The sequence below is a fragment of the Aethalodelphis obliquidens genome, unplaced genomic scaffold (genome assembly GCF_003676395.1).
Source record: "Aethalodelphis obliquidens isolate GAN/ISIS:26980383/991018 unplaced genomic scaffold, ASM367639v1 scaffold13, whole genome shotgun sequence".
NCBI classification, from domain to species: Eukaryota; Metazoa; Chordata; class Mammalia; order Artiodactyla; family Delphinidae; genus Aethalodelphis; species Aethalodelphis obliquidens.
The window spans coordinates 37,685,841-37,706,935 of NW_020837957.1; the positions used below are offsets into that span (position 1 = coordinate 37,685,841).

General features: G+C 35.7%; 1 long non-coding RNA gene and 1 pseudogene across 1 annotated transcript in view; both read left to right on the forward strand.

The window, feature by feature from the left end:
• The first annotated feature begins 396 nt into the window (after positions 1-396).
• On the forward strand, positions 397-1,522 carry LOC113624563 (hsc70-interacting protein pseudogene; annotated as a pseudogene).
• Positions 1,523-18,821: 17,299 nt separating this feature from the next.
• Positions 18,822-21,095, forward strand: part of LOC113624564 (uncharacterized) — a 29,805-nt gene continuing 27,531 nt past the window's right edge. Inside the window, exon 1 of the long non-coding RNA XR_003434387.1 lies at positions 18,822-18,831. This is a non-coding gene — a long non-coding RNA (uncharacterized LOC113624564). The remainder of the gene's footprint in view (positions 18,832-21,095) is intronic.

The following is a 21,095-nucleotide window of genomic DNA, read 5'->3' on the forward strand; positions in this document are numbered from 1 at the left end:
TACGTAAAGTTGGACAGGAAGTTGAGAGATGTCAAAAGATAAGTGGTCTTCTATAAGAATATATATAAGTGGAGGATCTAATTGTTACTTCCTTTGAACATTTACTGAATAACCACTGTAATGCATAGCTGCCATGAAGAAAAGAAAGTTTAATAAGGAAGTAAAACTACAGATCAAAGCAGAAGCTTCTAGACTAGACTTTTCCAGGTCTGGTTTTGGATCTTTTAAAACTAATTTTACAGAATTAGTTCAGTATGATATCACTTATATGTGGAATCTAAAAAAGAAAACAAACTGCCCTTTACGCGGTCATGCTGAGCTAGCGCCTGGGCCTGGGATGGGGCCGCAGCGTCCACACACTTACCGCCTCCTGCTGTCTCCTGCTGCTTCCGGACCATGGTCACCAGCAAAGTGAGCAAGCTTCAAGCCTTCGTGAAAATGTGCAAGCAGGACACGAGTGTTCTGCACACCGAGGAAATGCACTTCCTGAGGGAGTGGGTGGAGAGTATGGGGGGTAAAATACCACCTGCTACTCATAAAACTAAATTGGAAGAAAATACCAAGGAAGAAAAAACAGATAGTAAGAAGGTGGAGGAAAACATAAAGACAGATGAACCATCAAGTGAGGAAAGTGATCTAGAAATTGACAATGAAGGTGTGCTTGAACCAGGCACTGATGCCCCTCAAGAAATGGGAGATGAAAATGTAGAGATAACTGAGGAGATGATGGATCAGGCAAATGATAAAAACGTGGCTGCCATTGATGCCCTAAATGTTGGTGAACTACAGAAAGCCATTGACTTGTTCACAGATGCCATCAAGCTAAATCCTTGTTTGGCCATTCTGTATGCGAAGAGAGCAAGTGTCTTCATCAAATTACAGAAGCCAAATGCTGCCATCCGAGACTGTGACAGAGCTATTGAAATAAATCCTGATTCTGCTCAGCCATACAAGTGGCGAGGGAAAGCACACAGACTTTTGAGCCATTGGGAAGAAGCTGCCTATGATCTTGCCCTATGCCTGTAAACTGGATTATGATGAAGATGCTAGTGCAATGCTGAAAGAAGTTCAACCAAGGGCCCAGAAAATTGCTGAACATCAGAGAAAGTATGAGCGAAAACGTGAAGAGCAAGAGATCAAAGAAAGAATAGAAAGGGTCAAGAATGCTTGGGAAGAACATGAGAGAGCCCAGAGGGAGGAAGAAGCCAGACAACAGTCAGGAGCTCAGTATGGCTCTTTTCCAGGTGGCTTTCCTGGCAGAATGCCTGGTAATTTTCCTGGAGGAATGCCTAGAATGGGAGGGGGCATGCCTGGAATGGCAGGAATGCCTGGGCTCAATGAAATTCTTAGTGATCCGGAGGTTCTTGCAGGCATGCAGGATCCAGAAGTTATGGTGGCCTTCCAGGATGTGGCTCAGAACCTGGCAAATATGTCAAAATATCAGAGCAATCCAAAAGTTATGAATCTCATCAGTAAATTGTCGGCCAAATTTGGAAGTCAAGCATAATGCCCTGCTGACAAATAAAGCCCCTGCTGAAGGAAAAGCAACTTAGATCACCTCATGGATGTCATAATAACACAAACCAGTGTACCTCTGACCTTCTCATGAAGAAAGCTGGGGTGCTTTGAAGATAATCTCTACCCCTCTGCCCCAAAGGCAGCTGAAACATTTTACAGTGGTTTTCCATTAGGGTATTCATTCAGATAATGTATTCTTACTAGAAATTACAAAATTTAAACCTTAAAAATATTTAAAACAAATTAAAAGGGTGTGTTAATCCCTACATTTTTCTTTACTAATCATTTTGTTTTTTTCCTTTGAATTAATTAGGCAAGGAAGATACTTCAGTATGGAAGATTTATTGTTCAAGTTTGAGTGAAATAAGATTTATTAGTGGGAGGCAAATGTAACATTTAAATAGATAAAGTTTGAGCTGGATATATGGTTACTGAAGCATTTTGATTTATCTTTTTAATCGCTTTATTATTATTATTTTTAATGATTTGCTTCCATGAAACTATTGGGACCACCAGTATTTCAGTAGGACCTGGGTAGGGACTGGAAGTACTTGGCAGGGCAGCAGTAATCTTACTGCATTTTATATAATGTGTACCCTTGTGCAGATGAATTTAAATCTTACACTGTGGTGAAGGGATGACTTTTACACTGCTGCAGTAAAATCAGATTACTTAGCTCTGTTCTTATCTGATATCTAAAATAAATGTTTCATATTACCACATATGGGAAATACGGGAATACTTTTCTTTTTGTATTTCTATGTTTAAAATGTTCTTTTCAGATCAGAAGTTGCCCAACTCTTTTTCTGCTTTCTACTTATTTTCACATTTTTTTTCCTCTTACTCTTCTTGGGCTAAAGATGATGCTTTTTCACTAGGATCATCACTGCTATCATCATTCACAGCATAATTAATGCTGGGTTTAATTTAATATGTAATACAAATAGTGGCTACGTAGGGTAATACCCATAATAGCTGTAGTTTCTTACTTGGCCAAGAGATTTCATATTTAATTGTTAGATTTCCTCTTTGGTGAAATCTTAACATACCAAAAGATGTTGGAAGAAAGGATTCCCTTTGGTGTTTGGTCTCCTACTTAGGAAATACCTACGGCAGTTAGAGTTTATCTTGTAGTATTAATTTTTGGAGAAGTTTGAATTAATTGATACACAAAGAGGGGAACCTAAATTCCTAATCCAGCATGAACTAAAAAAATTGATGAGATTCATGGTGTTTCTTCATTGTGGAGTTGTCAGCATTATGAAAGATGCATTGTTCTATTCAGCTCTTAAATACTGCAGCCATGTCCCCACCTCTCCTTATTCCTTCCCTCTCCTCCAAGGATAAAGAAAATGATAAGTTTTCTGTTGTACATACAATTCTTATATTAAATGAGGCTAAGTCCAGGCACTGTACCAGGAATTGCTAGGTTTCTACTTATTATCTTTCAATGTAAAAAGTGCTAGTTTAAAAGCAATTTCAAGGGATGAGAGCCTCTGTACTTTGCTTATTTGAAGAATCAATGGTAGGAGCAGTGAAGTAAATTCCATGGAATACATTTCTGAAATCATAAGTAAGTTGATTCAAGTTTTTACGCTTTGCTGTACACAAGCAAATAGAAATGCATCTGTTAAGTGAGAAAAAGCTGTATGCTGATTGAGTATGCTTTTTAAAACCCTTTAAAAATACTCAACATTAAAACATGAGTTTGAGCTTGCTGGTGTTCTTTTTGTTAATATGTGTTCTCCTCAAAGTTTCCAGTGTGTGCTGTAATTCAGGACCAGCTGCTTCTGGATTTTTCATTTGATTTACACATTACCTAAGTACCTTCTAACATTGCACATATTACCATAAATAGGTAAAAGTAAAATTGGTCTGAAAATGTATCCTGTGCTTTTTAGACTTTTAAGTTAATACAATGTATGTCTTCAAACAAAAAAAAAGAAAGAAAGAAAACAAACTAATAAATATAACAAAAAAGAATCAGACTCACAGATATAGAGAAAAATTAGTGGTTACCAGTGGGGAAAAGGATGGGAGGGGGGCAAGATAGGGGTAGGGGATTAAGAGATACAAAATACTACATATAAAATAAATAAGCTACAAGGATCTATTGTACAATATAGGACTATAACCAATATTTTATAATAACTATAAATGAAGTATAACATTTAAAAATTGTGAATCACTATGTAGTACACCTGAAACTTACATAATATTGTACATCAACTATACCTCAATTAAAAAAACAAATTTCTGGGACTTCCCTGGCAGTCCAGTGGTTAACACTCCGCGCTTCCACTGCAGGGGGCATGGGTTTGATCTCTGGTTGGGAACTGAAATCCCACATGCCTCATGGTGTGGCTAAAAAAACAAACAAACAAACAAACAAATTTTGCAAAATTATTTCAGTGCAACATACATTTATTGAACATAAAGTAAAATTATGTTTGTTATTTTTGCATGATAGGGAATCTACTCTGTGTTATTTGTGTTTTTCTTTTATCATTCTTGATTGTGTACACAAGAGTATATGCAGACTATTTCTTTTTTTTTTTCTTTTTTTTTTTTTTTTGCGGTACGCGGGCCTCTCACTCTTGTGGCCTCTCCCGTTGCGGAGCACAGGTTCCGGACACGCAGGCTCAGCGGCCATGGCTCACGGGCCTAGCTGCTCCGCGCATGTGGGATCTTCCCAGAAAGGGGCACAAACCCGCGTCGCCTGCATTGGCAGGCGGAATCTCAACCACTGCGCCACCAGGGAAGCCCAGACTACTTCTTCAGTGAGCACAGAGATCCCTTAGTGATCTATTTCATTTAATAAGCTCTTGTCTAGTACTTGCTATGTGTCAGGCACTTTTTAAGCGCTTTACCAATGTTAACTTATGAAATCTTATGACTTCATGTAAATTTATTTTTCCTGGTAACTTATGTGAGGATCCTAAACAGTGACTCTCCTGGAACATTCCTGTTAATAAATTTATTTAATAAACCAAACGTACTAAGAATAAATACATTTAAGTAGTAATCAAATGCTACCATGACGAACATACTGATGTCTATATTTGCAGTCTATTTGATCTCTCTTAACACAAAAAGGACACATATGATTAGATTCACCTATTCATTTATTTATGTATGTATGCATATCTCCTTTTATTCAATACACTTTTACTAAGTATTGCTGTGTAAAAGCAACATGTTCAGTGATTTAAAAAAAAAGTTATGAATAGGATCACTTCATATTCAAGAAGTTTATATACTGGGGGCCGTATGTTGGGGCAAAGAATACAGGTAAGACGAGAAAGCAAATATGTACACAGAATACATGTAAGCTTGAAAAAAAAAGTTCTATAATAAACATAAAAACAATGCCCAGGGTGGACTGTGTAAAACTAGAGATGGGAGCATTTAAGCTGAATATGTGCCATTTTAGTGATGGAAGTCCTTACTATGACACAGGCCAAGAGGGTGTAGAAATATGGATGGACTTCAGCTGGATCAAGATTTTCGTGGGCTACAGTGATGTGTTGACAATTGTTAGGGGAAAATCATTTGCTAAATTATCAAGAAAATGCAGCCTCTCCAGTAAAAGGAAATTTTTCTACTAGTTTCCAATGGTAAAATAGTCTACCAGTTCTACATTTTTTGTTTTACTGTTTCTGAATTTTGATTGCCGTAAGAACTAGAAATATCTTTCATCTCCAGCTGGCAATAAAGCTCTACTTCATTTTCCAAGTTGGACTGCTATAATCTTCTTTAATGAGTCTACCATAGCTCACTCTCTCCAGAGCCTCCAACTGGATCAAAAAATAATCCTTAGCCAAAGGAGCAGCAGAACAGCATGGTTTCTCCATCCTGATGCAATGCTTTTTACAATAGTTACTACTTGATTTCTGTTCCAACTAAGAGGTGTTTTGACAGATTAAATAAAAGATGAGCCTTGAAAACTCATGAAACTTGTTTCCTTATCTCTACTTTATCATAATAAAAACATTAATTCTGTTCTCAGAGAGGGAAAAAATTCAAAGGTTCCCCAATTTTTGCCTGGTATAATCAGATAACAGCAATCAGATTTTTTAAAGGTGACATCATGTAAAGTCTTTTCAGACTACAGCAATACTTGCTGGTCTAAAATATTAAAACTACTAATTAATTAATTTTTGAATGAGGAAGTAGTAAGTGATCAGCTGAATTGCAAGTTCTGAAATTTTGTAACATCTGCTACTCTTGAAACAATAATATACGAATGAAAATTTCTTCTATACTTTTGGAAATGTTGTTAATCTTGCATTACCTACAAGCAGATTCCACACAAACATCTTAATAACTGTCTCATGAAAAGCTAGTTAAGATAGGTAACGACAGCCTCATTTAAAGAAAAACGTAAGACAGTGTTTGCATTTGCCTGTGTTTACCAAAACTGATTGAATATTTTCCATGTAGTTAATCACTGTAGAAGAAATTAACTCACACATTTATTGTGTATAATTGTACTTATTTTCCTTATTCAATACAAAAGGTTGTTGTCAAATTATGCTGTTTGTAGCACCTATGGCAGCTAACTGGGTACAGAGAGAGGAGGTCAGAAATATCAGGTAAAAGCTGGCTGTTGATATGGACATGACATCTCATTTTGGAGCAGTACAATTTATGCTGTCTGATATTTCAAGAACTTCCTATGCATTTTTCTTCCATACGAAGGGAGAAATTATATAGAAACTATGATTGTTTGTGGTGTTTTGAAACAATAAAAAGTAAGTTATGAAGGGAATGATTTTACATTTTTGACACATTAAACCAAATATAGAAGACAAATGTGCCAAAGGTCACCTCAACAATATTACAGACTCTTGCAATCTGATTCTTTAAACCAAGCCTAGCAAAGCACAAGTTATTTACTAGAAAACAAAACTAAACCAAAAACAAACAAAAAACTCCAATAAGCCTGAATTTCACCGGAAATTTGTAGGGCTAATGTGACACGAACTTCAAGTTGTCCATGAATGGTCAGTTGAGAAGGACACTTACATTGAACACATTTGCAATTTTAGTCCACGCTCTTCATAGCTTTTGAAATTTCAAACTTACTCATACAGATACAGCACATTAGCTGTAGCCAAACTGAATAAACACATTCGAAGTGTTTTAAATCAGTCCTTAAAACAATTTTCAATTTTGGGTTATAAGGGATGAAAATTTCCTTATGCACATTGCTTAAAAACTTCTCCTGGTTGGTTTCATTTTTGTGTGTGTTTAATTTAGCCAGCTCATTTTCTTCAGATTTATTTTCACCAATTACATAGCAGTCAATCAAATATATAAGATTCATGCCATTGACGTTTTCAAAGTTACATAGCTACTAATCAATAGGCTAAAATATTATGCCTCATTCTCATACCCACTGGGTAAATGGTGGATTGGAGAAGATTTTTTAACAAAGAAATAGAGAGAGATAAAAAGAGAAACAAGAGTGTGCCACAGTTCCAAGATCTTTATGGACAAGTAAAATTAATCCATGTATTGAAAAGAGGCTTGGCAATAATTTGTCAGGGCCCATGTATGTGGTAAAGCAGTAAACCAGAGGTAGAATTGAGATTCAGGAGGGATATCACATTTTTTATTAGACATTTGCAATATTTTGGTAATCATTTACCTTGAAAGCCTTGGTGGGAGTCAAGATCATCTCTCCTCGGAAAAGCTGAACATTCTGACTTTCCCAGCTAGGGTATGGTCCTGTGACTCAGCTCCACAAACCACGTGATCTAGACTTGAATTTGGACTATGTGTGTCTCTCTCTCTTTCTCATGACTGTGGTGGCAATTTCTACAAGGCCAAGCTCCCTGTGCAGAAAGTTTTGTGATTTATTTTTTAGCTAGGAGCTCACATTCCTTGAATCTTTGTGGGAATAATTTGAGGCCTGGGTAAAGGATGTGTTCTTCTGAGAGGATACAACACAGACTGTTTTCACAGGCAAAACTTTGGTAATAACACTCCGGGAACTGCCGAGAAATCAATTTGACTAGTCCATTAAATAGTGCCTTAAATAGGCTTGTATTTAAAGAGCCATTAGCATGTCTTTTTGGCACATGTGGTGCTAGCTGGTGAACATTATTAAAGGTCTAGAATTAGGCTTGTTTAATAGTATTCAGAGGTGAGAATGAAAAATATTGGGCAAAGGGGAACTACAGTTGCCAGTATGCACTTTCTGATTTTTAATTACATTTGATGTCTAGCTGAAGTCTTTTGCTACTCTTTTTTTTTTTTTTTAACGTCTTTATTGGGGTATAATTGCTTTACAATGGTGTGTTAGTTTCTGCTTTATAACAAAGTGGATCAGTTATACATATACATATGTTCCCATATCTCTTCCCTCTTACTTTTTTCCTTCAGTGTGACTTTTCAGATTGAAGCAAATGTAATCTCTAATTGAAGGTATTTGGATATAGATTGTGATTCAGAAACCATAGATTCAAGTTTCATCCTTTTTTGAGAAACACATTTTTGGTTCTTATCTTTTGGTGAAAATATATAAGAATGTATTGTGGATATTTGCTTACGAATGGAATTGCTGGGTCATACTGTATCTTTATGAAAAAGCTTTCCTAAATAGTTGTACCAATTTACATCCCAGGCAGTCTATGATAACCCAGGCATACCACATCTTTATCAACTTGTCAATCTTTTTCATTTTAGCCATTCTGATAAGTAGTAGTGGCTCACTGTGATTATAATTTGCATTTCCCTGATGAGCTTGAGGACCCTTAATATGTTTATGTTCTTTTGGATAACTTCATTTGTAAAGTGCTTATTCATTTCTTTTGCCTATTTTTCACTGGGCTATCAGTATCTTTTATTGATTTGGTGGGAGCTCTTTATGTATATTGGATACACATTTTCTGTTGATTATATGTACTATGTAAAATTTCCACTGTTTTATGACTTGTGATCAACAAAATTTTTTATTTTATTTTAGTAAATTGTTTGACACAGATTTTAAGCTCAGAAGTTTTTATGTTAGTATTTAAGAAATCTTTGTCTACCCCTGAAATCTTGAATATATTCTCTCACAATCTGCCAACTGGTTTTGGGTAGGCCATAATGGAGAAGTAAAGATTCATTTTATTTCACACATATATCCCATTGACCCAGGACCACTTTTTGAATAAAACTGACATATCTATACTGTTCTTCAGTGCTGTTTTTATGTTAAATCAAGTATTGTTTAATGCCCTTTTTGTTCTTTTCTATTACTATATTTGTACCAATACCACAATGTCCTAATTTTTGGAGTGTTGTAATAAGCCTTTTATCTGTTACTGTAAGTACTCCAATTTTTTCTATAAGATTGTCTTTGCATTTGTATATACATTTTAGAATCACCTCAACTACTGACAAAACCACCTTATGAATTTTAATGGGGATTGTTTTGAATCTGTAGATCAATTTTGGTAGAACAAACTGTAAGGTCGTATCTTAACAAACGGCACCGCGAAACAGAGGAAAGCTTCAAGTGAGCTTTATTAGGGAGCGCTCCCGGGCGAGGTTCACTGGTCCGAGAGAAAGGGGCCAGAGAAGTCGCACCCGGGCGAGGGTTGGGCAAGATTTTATAGGGGAAGAAGGGAAAGGGGTGTGGTGAATCTGGGAGGGCGCAGAGTATTCCTTATTTGGTGGTCTTTTCGGGTATCCTGGGGAACAGTTAGTCCCGCCCCTCGAAAGGCGGGAAGGCTGGGCCGGGTTCAAAGTCCCCAGGTCAGTTCCTGGAACTGGGTGGTCCGGAATGTCTCCAGGGCAGTTTCTGGAACTGGGTGGTCTGGAGAATTTCGGTCTGATGCAACCTGTGAATCTGATTGTGTTCCCCTGCCTCGGGCCAGTTGGCCTTACACAAACATCTTCATAATATTGAGTCTTCCAATAATTAGCATGTTAAATTTTGATTGATTTGAGTCTTTTTAATTTATCTCAGTAGTATTATATAATTTTCTAAATAAAAATCTCACATCTTTTGTTAGCGTTATTATAGTGTATTTGTTATTTTCTCAGGCCATTGTGAATTAAACATATTTTTAAAATGTTTTCTAAATGGTTGCTCTCAATGTAGAGGAATACAATTGATTTTTCTGGTAGAGTTATGCAAGCCAGTAATATTCTAAGACTCAGATATTAACTCTAATAGTTTATCCTTAGATTTTTTTTGGACTTTTCTATAAATACAATCAGGTCATCTTCTAAAAACAAAAATTAGAAGCTTAATTATTTTTCCTATTCTTACACAGTTATTTTTCTTGTCTAATTGTACTAGTTAGGATCTTCAATACAAAGCTGAATAAAAGTGGTGGTGACCAGTATTTCTATCTAGTTTCTGATTTCAGAGATATGATACAATATCTAAACATGAAATATGATATTTGTGTAGCATTTTTGTAGATACAATAGGGGAGCAAAACTTGCCAACCAAAAAATGCATCTTTGGTATGTGGAGTACTTCAAGCTGAAATCAATCAAGGAAGACTCAGGAAGAAACTTTGACCTTCCCCCTAACATCTAAAAGAATGTAAATAGAGGACCTGTTCCAGGAAGGGAGCTATCATCATAGATAACAATAGTATGTAGTATGAACTGCGTGTGTAGACAAGTAGGAACCTAGCAAAGTCTGTTAAAATTCCTCTCTGTGTCCCATTGTCTCTGCATGGTCCAGCAAACATTTATTTACCAAACATTTGCTTTTCCATCTCCATGTCAATTGTCTTCCTCCATTTTGAAGTCACAAACCACTACTCCTGACATCCTCTTTTGTCTTTAGTTGAAGATGACATTTCAGTTGAGCGCTTTGGCCATTTTGACAAGTTACTCCGTTTTTCTGTGTCTTTCAAGTATACATGTTATTAAATTATTTGATTTTTCTTCTTTTAATCTGTCTTATGTTGGCCAGAAGAACACAGAAGGGGAGAGAAAATTTTCTTCCTCCCTGACTATGCCCTTTTTCAGACTAAGAACATTCCCTTCTAGTTCCTAGATTGCTAAAAGATTTTGTTGTTGTTGTTGTTTTTTGCGGTATGTGGGCCTCTCACTGCTGTGGCCTCTCCCGTTGCAGAGCACAGGCTCCGGACGCGCAGGCCCAGCGGCCATGGCCCACAGGCCCAGCTGCTCCGCGGCATGTGGGATCCTCCCGGACCGGGGCACGAATCCGCGTCCCCCTGCATCGGCAGGCGGACTCCCAACCACTGCGCCACCAGGGAAGCCCTCTAAAAGCTTTTATTATGAAAAAGTATTGAATTACCGCAAGTTATTTTTCTGCTTCTATTAGGATAATCATATACTTTTGCTTATTCACTAATGTGGTAAATTAATTGATTTTTTTACAATGTTAAACCAATTATGCTTTATTAGAATAAATTTTACATTTCTGTAATGTATTCTCCTTTTATATAGTGCTGGATTTAGTTTGCTAACATTTTGCTTAGAATTTTTATATCTATGTTTGTGAGAGAGATAAATTATCCATATTTATAATCTTTCAAATTTTGATGCCAAGGAAATCTGATTTAGTAAAATAAGTTGGGAAGTCTTTATTTTTCTTCTTCTTCATCTTACTTTCTAGGATATTTTGGGTAAATTGTATTTATATATTATTTAGTGTTTGAAGTATTTCACCAGTGGCTTGGAGTTTTTGTTGGGAAGTTTTTAAATTAAGGATTTGAGTGCTTCAATGGAGTTGATACTCTACTTTTTTCATGTCAGTTATGATAAATCTTATATTTTCTAGATATTTGTCAAGTTTACATAAATTTGCAAAATCTGTGGCTTAAAGACATTTATAACATTCTATTATTATCTATGTAATGCTAATAAAATTTGCAATGATACCACTTTTTTATTCATTATATTGATTATATAGGCCTTTGTCTGGGTTTACAAAATGTATTAATCTGGGGCTTCCCTGGTGGCGCAGTGGTTGAGAGTCCGCCTGCCAATGCAGGGGACACGGGTTCGTGCCCCGGTCCGGGAAGATCCCACATGCCGCGGAGCGGCTGGGCCCGTGAGCCATGGCCGCTGAGCCTGAGCGTCCAGAGCCTGTGCGCCGCAGCGGTGAGAGGCCCGCGTACTGCAAAAAAAAAAAAAAAAAAGTATTAATCTGAGCTTAACTGATAAAGAATATACTCTGTGTGATTTTAGTGCTTTGACATTTATTGCTACTTACTTTATGGTACAGAATATCATCAAATTTAATATATGCATATATCCCATTTATACTCAAAAAGAATATGTAATCTTCAATATACGGAAACACTGTTAATATTCAATATCTTTATTGATTTTGTGCCTATGTGACTCACATAAAGATGTTTTAAAATTTCTAACCTAAATTGTAGATTTCTCTATTTCTCCTTTTAGTTCTATTTTTTATATATGGTAAAGCTATAATTAGGTACATATATATCTAGATTGTTCTTTTCATCATTTTGAATCATCATAAGGACGTATGGAAACATAGAAGAGAATCTGAAGAAAACGTCAAGCAATACAAGAAGAGAGGCAATTTCATTGCAATATATGGTAAAAATTTTGAGCAATTTCTTAGATGGGAAGATGGAAAATAGGAGGTCTGTATTAGAACCTTACTATGTATAGAATATCCATAATTATGCAACTGTTTTCGGCATAGCAGGCTACATATAGATTCTATTCCATACTGTTTGTTAGTGTAGTCATTTACAAATAATCATTTCACTGCCTTCATAAGTTAAAAATTAATGAACCAAACCAGGTTTATGGGGTTAAGGCAGAAAGGAACTACTATGTTTGAAAAATATTATTTTGTGTGATTGCTATACACTAAAAACAAAGAGAACTATACACAAATGCAATAACACCAATGTGATATGCACTAGCATTTATCACCTTATTTTTTACAGATGGTAAAAGCATAACTTAATTTTGAGGTATGAGAAGCAAATTATAACTCTTGACAAGAGAAGAAATTGTTTAGAAAACTTCAATTAGAAATTGAGTGACGAAGCCAAAAAAAGGTATCCACTGGATTTGACAAAAGTCACTGATGAGGGCTTCCCTGGTGGCGCAGTGGTTGAGAGTCCGCCTGCCAATGCAGGGGATGCGGGTTCGTGCCCCAGTTTGGGAGGATCCCACATGCCGCGGAGCGGCTGGGCCCGTGAGCCATGGCCGCTGAGCCTGCACGTCCGGAGCCTGTGCTCCGCGGCGGGAGAGGCCACAGCGGTGAGAGGCCAGCATACCGCAGAAAAAAAAAAAAAAAAAAAGTCACTGATGATATTGGCAAGAATTGTTTCAGTGGAGGAGTGGGGGAAAAGTACACTCACAGCTGAAGAGCGAATAACAGATGCAGAAATGGAAACCATGAGATGAGTCAAGAGGCTCAAGAAACTTGAGAATGAAATGAAGGAGAAAGGTAGTGTAGAAACTAGAGGGTGACACAGTTAAGGGAAAATTTTGCAATTTCTTTCTAATTGGGGGGCCCAATTTTTTATATATATATATATATATATATATATATATATATATGTATATGATATATAGGAGAATAAATCAATGTAGTAGTTAAAGGGGGAAAGGGAATAAACTGATGAAGCCAAATCACTTATCACTGAGAAGACACCAGGAGAGATATGAGTAGAGAAGTGTGGATGTGGATATTGTTTCTAAATTTGGGGGGCTAGTAATGGGTCAAGCAAGAGATAAGAAAGTTCCCATCAGATTGCCCCACTCTTCTTGGTTCAGTAAGGGAAATGGTCATCCACTAAAAGGAAAAAAGAAAATAGACATGAAAAAGCCCTGAAGATGGTTACTAAAGTTTGAAATACCTGTTGAGAAAATAGAGGATTAAACTGAATAAAGATGAAGGCAAGAATTTCCATGCAATACTGAAGGTCCAAGTGAGGTTGAAATCCAGAATTCTAAAGAAAGTAGCAGTCTTCAAGACTATGTACCTTCCCCCAGCCATAGAGGATGAAGAGTAGAAGCTAAATAAAGTAAATGCGGAGGAGAAAGAACCATAGTTATGTATGTGTAGATATTTATAAAGTTGTGCAACTAGAATTTGTCCACTTTGTAGTTTATATGTAACACCTCAACATACAAGGGTGTTAAAAAAATAAAATAGTGAGTGGACCATTTCAGGTTCATTACAGTCTGGATTGGGTGGATGCTATTGACTAGATTCTTACACTCACAGTAGCTTTGAGATTCTTTATCTTAGTACTTCTTGAATTTGAAGGAGCAAGCAGTACACTGGGGATCATGCTAAGTCATAGACTCCAACTGAGTTGCTCTGAGGTAGAACTCGAGATTCTGCCTTTCTAAGACTCCCAGATACTGCTGCTAGTCCGTGGGCCACACTGCTTATAATCCTATATGATACACAAGAATATTGGGTGAAAAATAATACAGTTTGTTAAATAAGTGCTTTTCCTACATAGTAAATGGTGTGATTGAATTTTTAACTTAAATTTATTTCAACTAATAGTGATGTATTATTTTCTTCTAGATATCTGGCATATTAGGTTATATGGCTATACATCAAAGGCAGCATTGACATTCACAGACATGTCACCCATGTGTTGTTTATGAACAATGGTAGATGGAGTATTTTTCCAGTACTCCTAGGAGAGGTGATAATTCTGCCTCTTTTCCCCTCTCCCCAGTCCCCACCCAGGATGTTAAGCAGAGCTAGCTTAAAACAATTGTTCGGGGGAACCAAAGTGGACCACATCATAGATTTATTTTGCCATATAAAAGATCAATTTTATTAATAATTTATTTCTACAGCACATTTTTTTTTTCTCTATAAACCTGTGAAATGAGAGGGCATGGCTTTTTTACGGAAACTTCTTCAACACAAAATCTCTCTGTCCCTGCCCCCACTTCCCTCCCACTCCCCCTTAAAGCTAAGGCCCAAAGACACTGAAGCCCTTTTTAGTTTATGTTGCATCCCTTCGATCAGGTGGAAAAGTTACTAAACTGGGAGGTGTGCTTTAGTTATATGCAATTTTCTGAAGGATTTCAAATTTCAGTGATTTGTGAATGGGATAAACTAAAACTTGCATTTCACTCTCACTTTGGTTCAGGAAGTACATTTTCTGTTGATGAGTTTGTGAACATTCATATTTCACCTGAGATCCTAGTCAACATACAGAGATAATTGAAAATGGGCTAAAATTTTCTGTGCTTCTGAATGGTAATAGTCTTAGTGGAGAATTTGTTACAAAATGAATGGCAATTTCAGCAGGTATCCAAGTATTTAGTAAACATTTCAGTATTACAAAAATATAAGGGAATTCTCAAATTTAGAGATGTAGAGTCATTTATTCTACTCATTTTAAAACACAACGGGAGGTATGGAGGCATTTAGGATTTAGGAAAATAGGTTTTGGAATCAATAACCTACAGGGCTTATTTTGATCTTAATAACAGTGGTTTATAGATCTTGTCATATCAAATACCCATAATAAACATCCATATAATGATGCTTGACATTGTGTGTTGAGAACATATGTTACATTTTCTTACGTATATTGTTTTGTTGAGCTCTCTCAATAAAATTAGGTGGATACTTAGATTTTTATCTTATAGTCAGAAAACTAATCCAAAATGTAGCAGTGTCAGAATTCAAACCCAGGTTTTTCTTAACCTAAAACTGATACATATTTCACTTTACCACATCTCCATACAATGAAGATTAGATTCTCAACTCAGGCATTCAAATTCTGATGTTTAAAAGGGACCTTAGAACATGAGCTTCTTAAAATATTTCTCCACTTTCGATATGTAAAACTAGTATTTCCCTATTAATTCATTGTCATTAGTCACTGCCTGAACATGCTGATTTTCTTGTCTGCTATAACATATTCAACCCCTACCAGAATATTTAAACAAGCAGGGTTATGTTTTAAATTTTCAGTCAATGTGATCATTGTGATGCAGTTAACCAAAACCATGAGACCTAGTCATTGATGGCTCAATACTCTGATGACAGTGCAAATTCTGCTGCAAAACTGCAATTGGGGCAATAGAACACAGGATATGATGAATATACACATGAAATGCCTTCAACCAGACTTTAAAAAATTAATGAAAAGTAATCATAGAAGGAACATCCCAGAAATTTCTTTATAAGTTTCTGTCATCATCAAGTTAGCCATTGAAATTTTATTCCATAGTTGGAATAGTAAATCTCACTAGCAGATTTCTCATTCACTTGGGTTTACAAGGAAAAAAAATCTATATTTGGAAAAGTTTTCATTGTATTTAATACAAATCAGAAAAATGTGCTTCCCTTTTAGAAGAGTATACTATTTAGGGTAAAAGACTAAAATAAAGAAAAAATATTCTAATGCACTGAATGCTTTGAGATATTTTAAATGATCCCATAAAACAAATAACTTATTGACCAGAATTGATTTGAAGAAACTGGCCTAAAAATAAAACATATGTACTACATGATGCATGGGTCTATTTTTATCATTTGTTAATAGGTTAAGTCCTATACATTTTATTTTTTCTCTAAACTATCTTATATATTTCTTTATTCACATATAATTTAACAACATCCATTTATAGAAGCAAAATTACTAATATTTTATTCAGTTAAAAACAGAGTACATTCGTTATTGCAAAAAGATATTGTCAAACCATAATATCTCCCTTCCTTTTCAAAAGCAATAACCAACATTTACCTACTTAATTACTTTAATACCTTTAAATTTCAATTAATCTATAGTGTTCCATAATGCTAGCAGTGCACAACTTTGGATTGTTGAAGTGTTAATGGATTAATTCATCATTGCTCTTCTACAAACATAATTTTTTATTTTCTGAATCTATTTTCAAAATTTTGCTAAATATCAGACTTGGTCCATAAATTACCTATACCTAATTGCTGAACAAACCCAGATCTTGACTATTGATAAAAACTAATAATTGGTCAGCTACATGTCTGAGTCAACTTTGGATAGCCATGCTAATTTTGTGTAGGGGAAATAAATTAGCAAATAATCCATTTTACTGGAATTGGGAAGCCTTCTGAGACAGGAAGAACATGAAGATCCACTGCTGAGCCAAATAGGAACCTGTATTTGGAAATTCCAGGTAACATAGTCTAAAAGTAAACATAAGAGAAAAGCAAAAAAAATAAAACAAACCAAAGGAGAATCAAGGAAAAAAAAACGAAATAAAGACCCTGTGTCCAACTAAAATAATCAAAACCTACTAGCAAATTAGCATCTGCAATAATAGGAATGGAATTTTTTGATGAACGAATTTCTTAAAACACTCTCTATAGGATTAAGCTCTTTTGAGACAAGGTTCACCTCTCATGCCTGGTAAACCAATGAGAGAAAGCCCTCATGGTAGAATTAGAGGCATACGCCTCAGACAGGAAACAAGTATAGTGTTCATATCTGGTAAAACAAAAAAACAGAACTGAAAAGAAGAAATAGACATGCACAGCTTGCTCTCCAGACTTAGTATAAACCTCTAAGACACTACTCCAGTTAGGCTTCTCAGACCAGGGGCTGTGCACATTCTCATAAACCAGCTAGTACAGAATTGCTTCTGGTGCCTTAGGGCCCTGCCTTCTTTCAAATAGCACCTCTCTACCTTGGATGCCAATTACAGCCACAGGTTTTGATTGCTTTCTACAGGAAACCAAAAACTCTGGTATAACAAGACTGGGAATAAAGATAATTTCTTTTGCATTGCCAACAGATGGAGAAGAAAGAGGTTAGTAAAAATATAAAAGTCTGAAAATGACTTCAAGCATGAAGGTAACTGGTTTTCTGTTCTTAATTTAATGCAAGACTTCAGTCAACAAATATTTGTTGAGTGTATAACTTGTGCTAGGCACAATCTTTAGATGTGAGTATTCAGCAGTAAACAAAAGAGACACAAATCCCTGCATTCATGGTGCTTACATTCTGTTGAACTTGTCTTATTTTAGGTCTGTTTTATACAAGGCTAAAGCTATCTGTGTTGTGGGGTTTTTTAAGCTTTATTTTGATATATTTCATATGTATACAATTCACCCATATAAAATGGGCAATTCAATAGTTTTCAGTATATTTACAGACTTGTGCAACCATCAGCACAATCTAATTTTAGAACATTTTCATCACCCCCCCTCCAAAGAAACATAATACCCATTAGAAGACACTCCCCTTTCCTCCCCATCCAGGGGAAGCTTCAGCTTCCCCTGAAGCTTAGCTTAAGGCAATTGATAATACAGTTTACATCTAGATACATTTGCCAATTCTGGATATTTCCTATGAATGAAATAATACAATATGTGGCTTCTTTGATTTAATGTTTTCAAGGTTCATACATATTGTAGCATGTATCAGTACTTCATTCCTTTTTGAAGCTATCTACTTTTACAGTTATTAATTTAAAATAAGACCTGTCTTAGTTTATGCCCTTTTCAGACTTTCCCATACTCCACAGAACATTTTCATTTCCAATTGAAAATAAAGCTTTAAAAAGGATGCTTTAATTTTAGAACTAGAAAACATTTGGAAAGTATCCAGTCAACTTGTAGATAAGTATCCAATCAATTTGTAGATGAGTAGATAGAGAACTACAAAAAAGAAGTGGTTTGCTGAAGGCATCATAGAAAGTTAGGACTGGAACCTATCTCTCCCCACTCCTCTTAACTCTTTATCACAGGGCTTACTTGGTATGGACTTTGATAGTTTTGTATTTATCTGTAGGATTCTGCAACCTCTTTATTGGAGAAAATAATTTTGATTACTTCAGTTTATAGACTATTGGATTTTTCTATAAAACTAGAGTTTTTTTTGTTTTTGTTCTACAATATGAATAAAGAAACTATATAAATCAAGCAAACACGATTTTCCTTGATTGCAACCTAGAGACCCATTTTATGTTAGTCTTCCAAAAAAGTATTGCAAAAATTACTCATCAAATTGTACAGCCTATAATTTTCACTAGCACTTTCTCTAACTCTCAGTTTAATTGACTTCCCATTGTATAAATTTTTTAAAGGACACACCAGTAAAATACCTCTTTATCATCTATATCTCTCTATTCATCTATTTTTCTAAACTGCATAAAATCATTCAGAATACATCTTTAAAAAACTCATAATGAACAGTACTTGATATTATGATGTTGGTAAACAAGATTAAAATTTTTCAGTCTTTTCAGAATCCACACTTAAGCTCATTAGCTTCCAGATGAAATGAATATAGCAGAGTACATGTATTCTAACCAGCACCTACCTCAGCCTTTTTAAAAGTATTTAGCCTCCACTTAAGCCTGCATTCCAAAGTAAAAGATTCATTTGAACAACTACATATCAAATTTCTCAGAAGTTTCTACAGAAATACCTTCAAAATTTTCTGAACTCCATTTATTCTTATCCTGAAGTTTTCTGATGGTTCTCATATTTATTTTATATTTTATTTCCTGTATGGCTTCTGGTATTGCAGCATTTTACTGCCATTTGATTTCTTCCAACTGAAACCCTCCTTTCTTTCCCCAACAACAACCATTAGAATCCTTAGAGTATTATGTTTTATGTTTATATTTTCTTACCTCTGATTACTGTAATTTAGTGCAGGTATCACGCTCAGAATTTGTATTTCAAAATTATACCAATTTCTACAGAATACTGATAAGTGACTAAATAAACATGTACTCAGAATTATTTTGTAGCATTCATTTTAACTGACTTCCTATTTTACTACTGAAGGTAGAACTTGAAAAATCACATGAATTCCATCTAAACATTTGGTTCTATTCGATAAATGTAACACTACAGGAATCTCTTACCTATATAAGAAATCAACTGTAGCTATTTTCCAAGTTGGTTATTTTTCTATATTTAATATACTCTTAAATTCTAACTTATATCCTAAGATCTCTTTTTATCAGTCCTTAAGGTATATATTAAGGTATATATTAAGAACAAGAAAATTTGATGCAGGCTGAGAGAAGTAACAGTAAAATATTATCTCAGAGAGAGACCTGAGAAAAACTTCTCAGAAGGACACCTGAATGCACATTTTGAAAGAGCTGTCTCTTAATTGCAGCACGATTTCTCCATATCCCGAGACCTCAGCTCTACTTTTTCGCTAGCCTTTCTATCAAGGCCTCAAGTTTTTGCACAAATCTCAGGCCTAAGGTGTAATGAAGAAGGAACTGAGGTGCCTAGGCCAACTGAGCTGTCTGGTGCTGAAAGCTTGGAAGGCGTATGAGTCATAGAAAATGTTATTTTACAACACTAACCTTTTCATGTTGAGTCCAGCAAAAAGCAGCACATAACAATAAAATCTATTTTGATTGGTGAGCTGAGAATGAATCGAGGATTGTTTGCCTGGATTCTAAAGTCATCTTTTCTGCACTCCTGGAAGGTCCCCTCCCTGTTGTCTCTAGGTGTGCAAAGTGAATACTTGGGCCCTACCTTCCTTTCTCAGTTCAGCAATGTTCTAATTATTCTCTCTCCATTGTTCCCAAACCTGAAGCCTTCTGCAGCCCCTTTAGAAACTCCCACAAAGATCCTGTAGTTCTGTAACCTCAAAACTAGAGGTTATAATTTTATAAATAAATGGATTGGATTCTCATGGTTCTTTTGTTTTCTTTTTTCAATCACAGCACAACTATTACATTATTTTATTTAGGTTTCTTTAAGGAATTTTTGTATTAATATTTTATACATCTTAAATTTTATAGCATATATATAGGAACATATTTATAGAAATATATAGTAGAAAATATATAACCTGGAGGGACAACTCTGAAACACCAGATCCTAAATGATATAAGGCCATTTGTGGACAAAAGTCTTACCTGCTATTTTTCTGGTTACCAATTCTGATGTGTTGCAGAGCGGCAGGGGGTTTCCCTATGCCACTAAGAAATTCTTAGACCCTGGCTGTCCTACAATTCAAATCAATTCTGACCTATCTACCCAGAGATAGCATCAGATTCCATAGGTTAAGGGCTCAGTCTTATATGGCTGTCCTCCTCTCTACTTCAGAGGATAGCAAGTCCAGATTGTCACCTGTGCTCCTCACCAACAGGCTGCAAATTGCAGGTTCCAATGACTCCCTCCAGAGATTCAATAATTTGCTAGAGTGGCTCACAGAACCCACAGAAACATTTTACTTACTGGATTATTGGTCTATTATAAAAGGGTATAACTCAGGAACAGCTAGATACAAGAGAGGCATAGGACAAAGTATGAGGAAAGGGTGCAGAGCTTCCATGCTCTGCCTAAAATGTGACTATTCCTGAACCTCCACATGATCACCAACCCAGAAGCTCTCCAAATCCCATTCATTTGGAGGCTTTGTTACATAGGCATGATTGATTAAATCATTGGCCACTGGCTATTGATTCAACCTCCAGCCCCTCCCCACTCCCAGGAAATCAGGGGGTGGGACTGAAAGTTCCAACCCTTTATTCATGGTAAGTTCCCCTGGCAACAAGCCCCCATCCTTAGGTGCAGTCCAAAAGTCACCTCACTAATGTTGAAAAGCAGAATTCAACCAAGTAAATTTGGAGATCTAATTATTAGGTGATTCATGAAT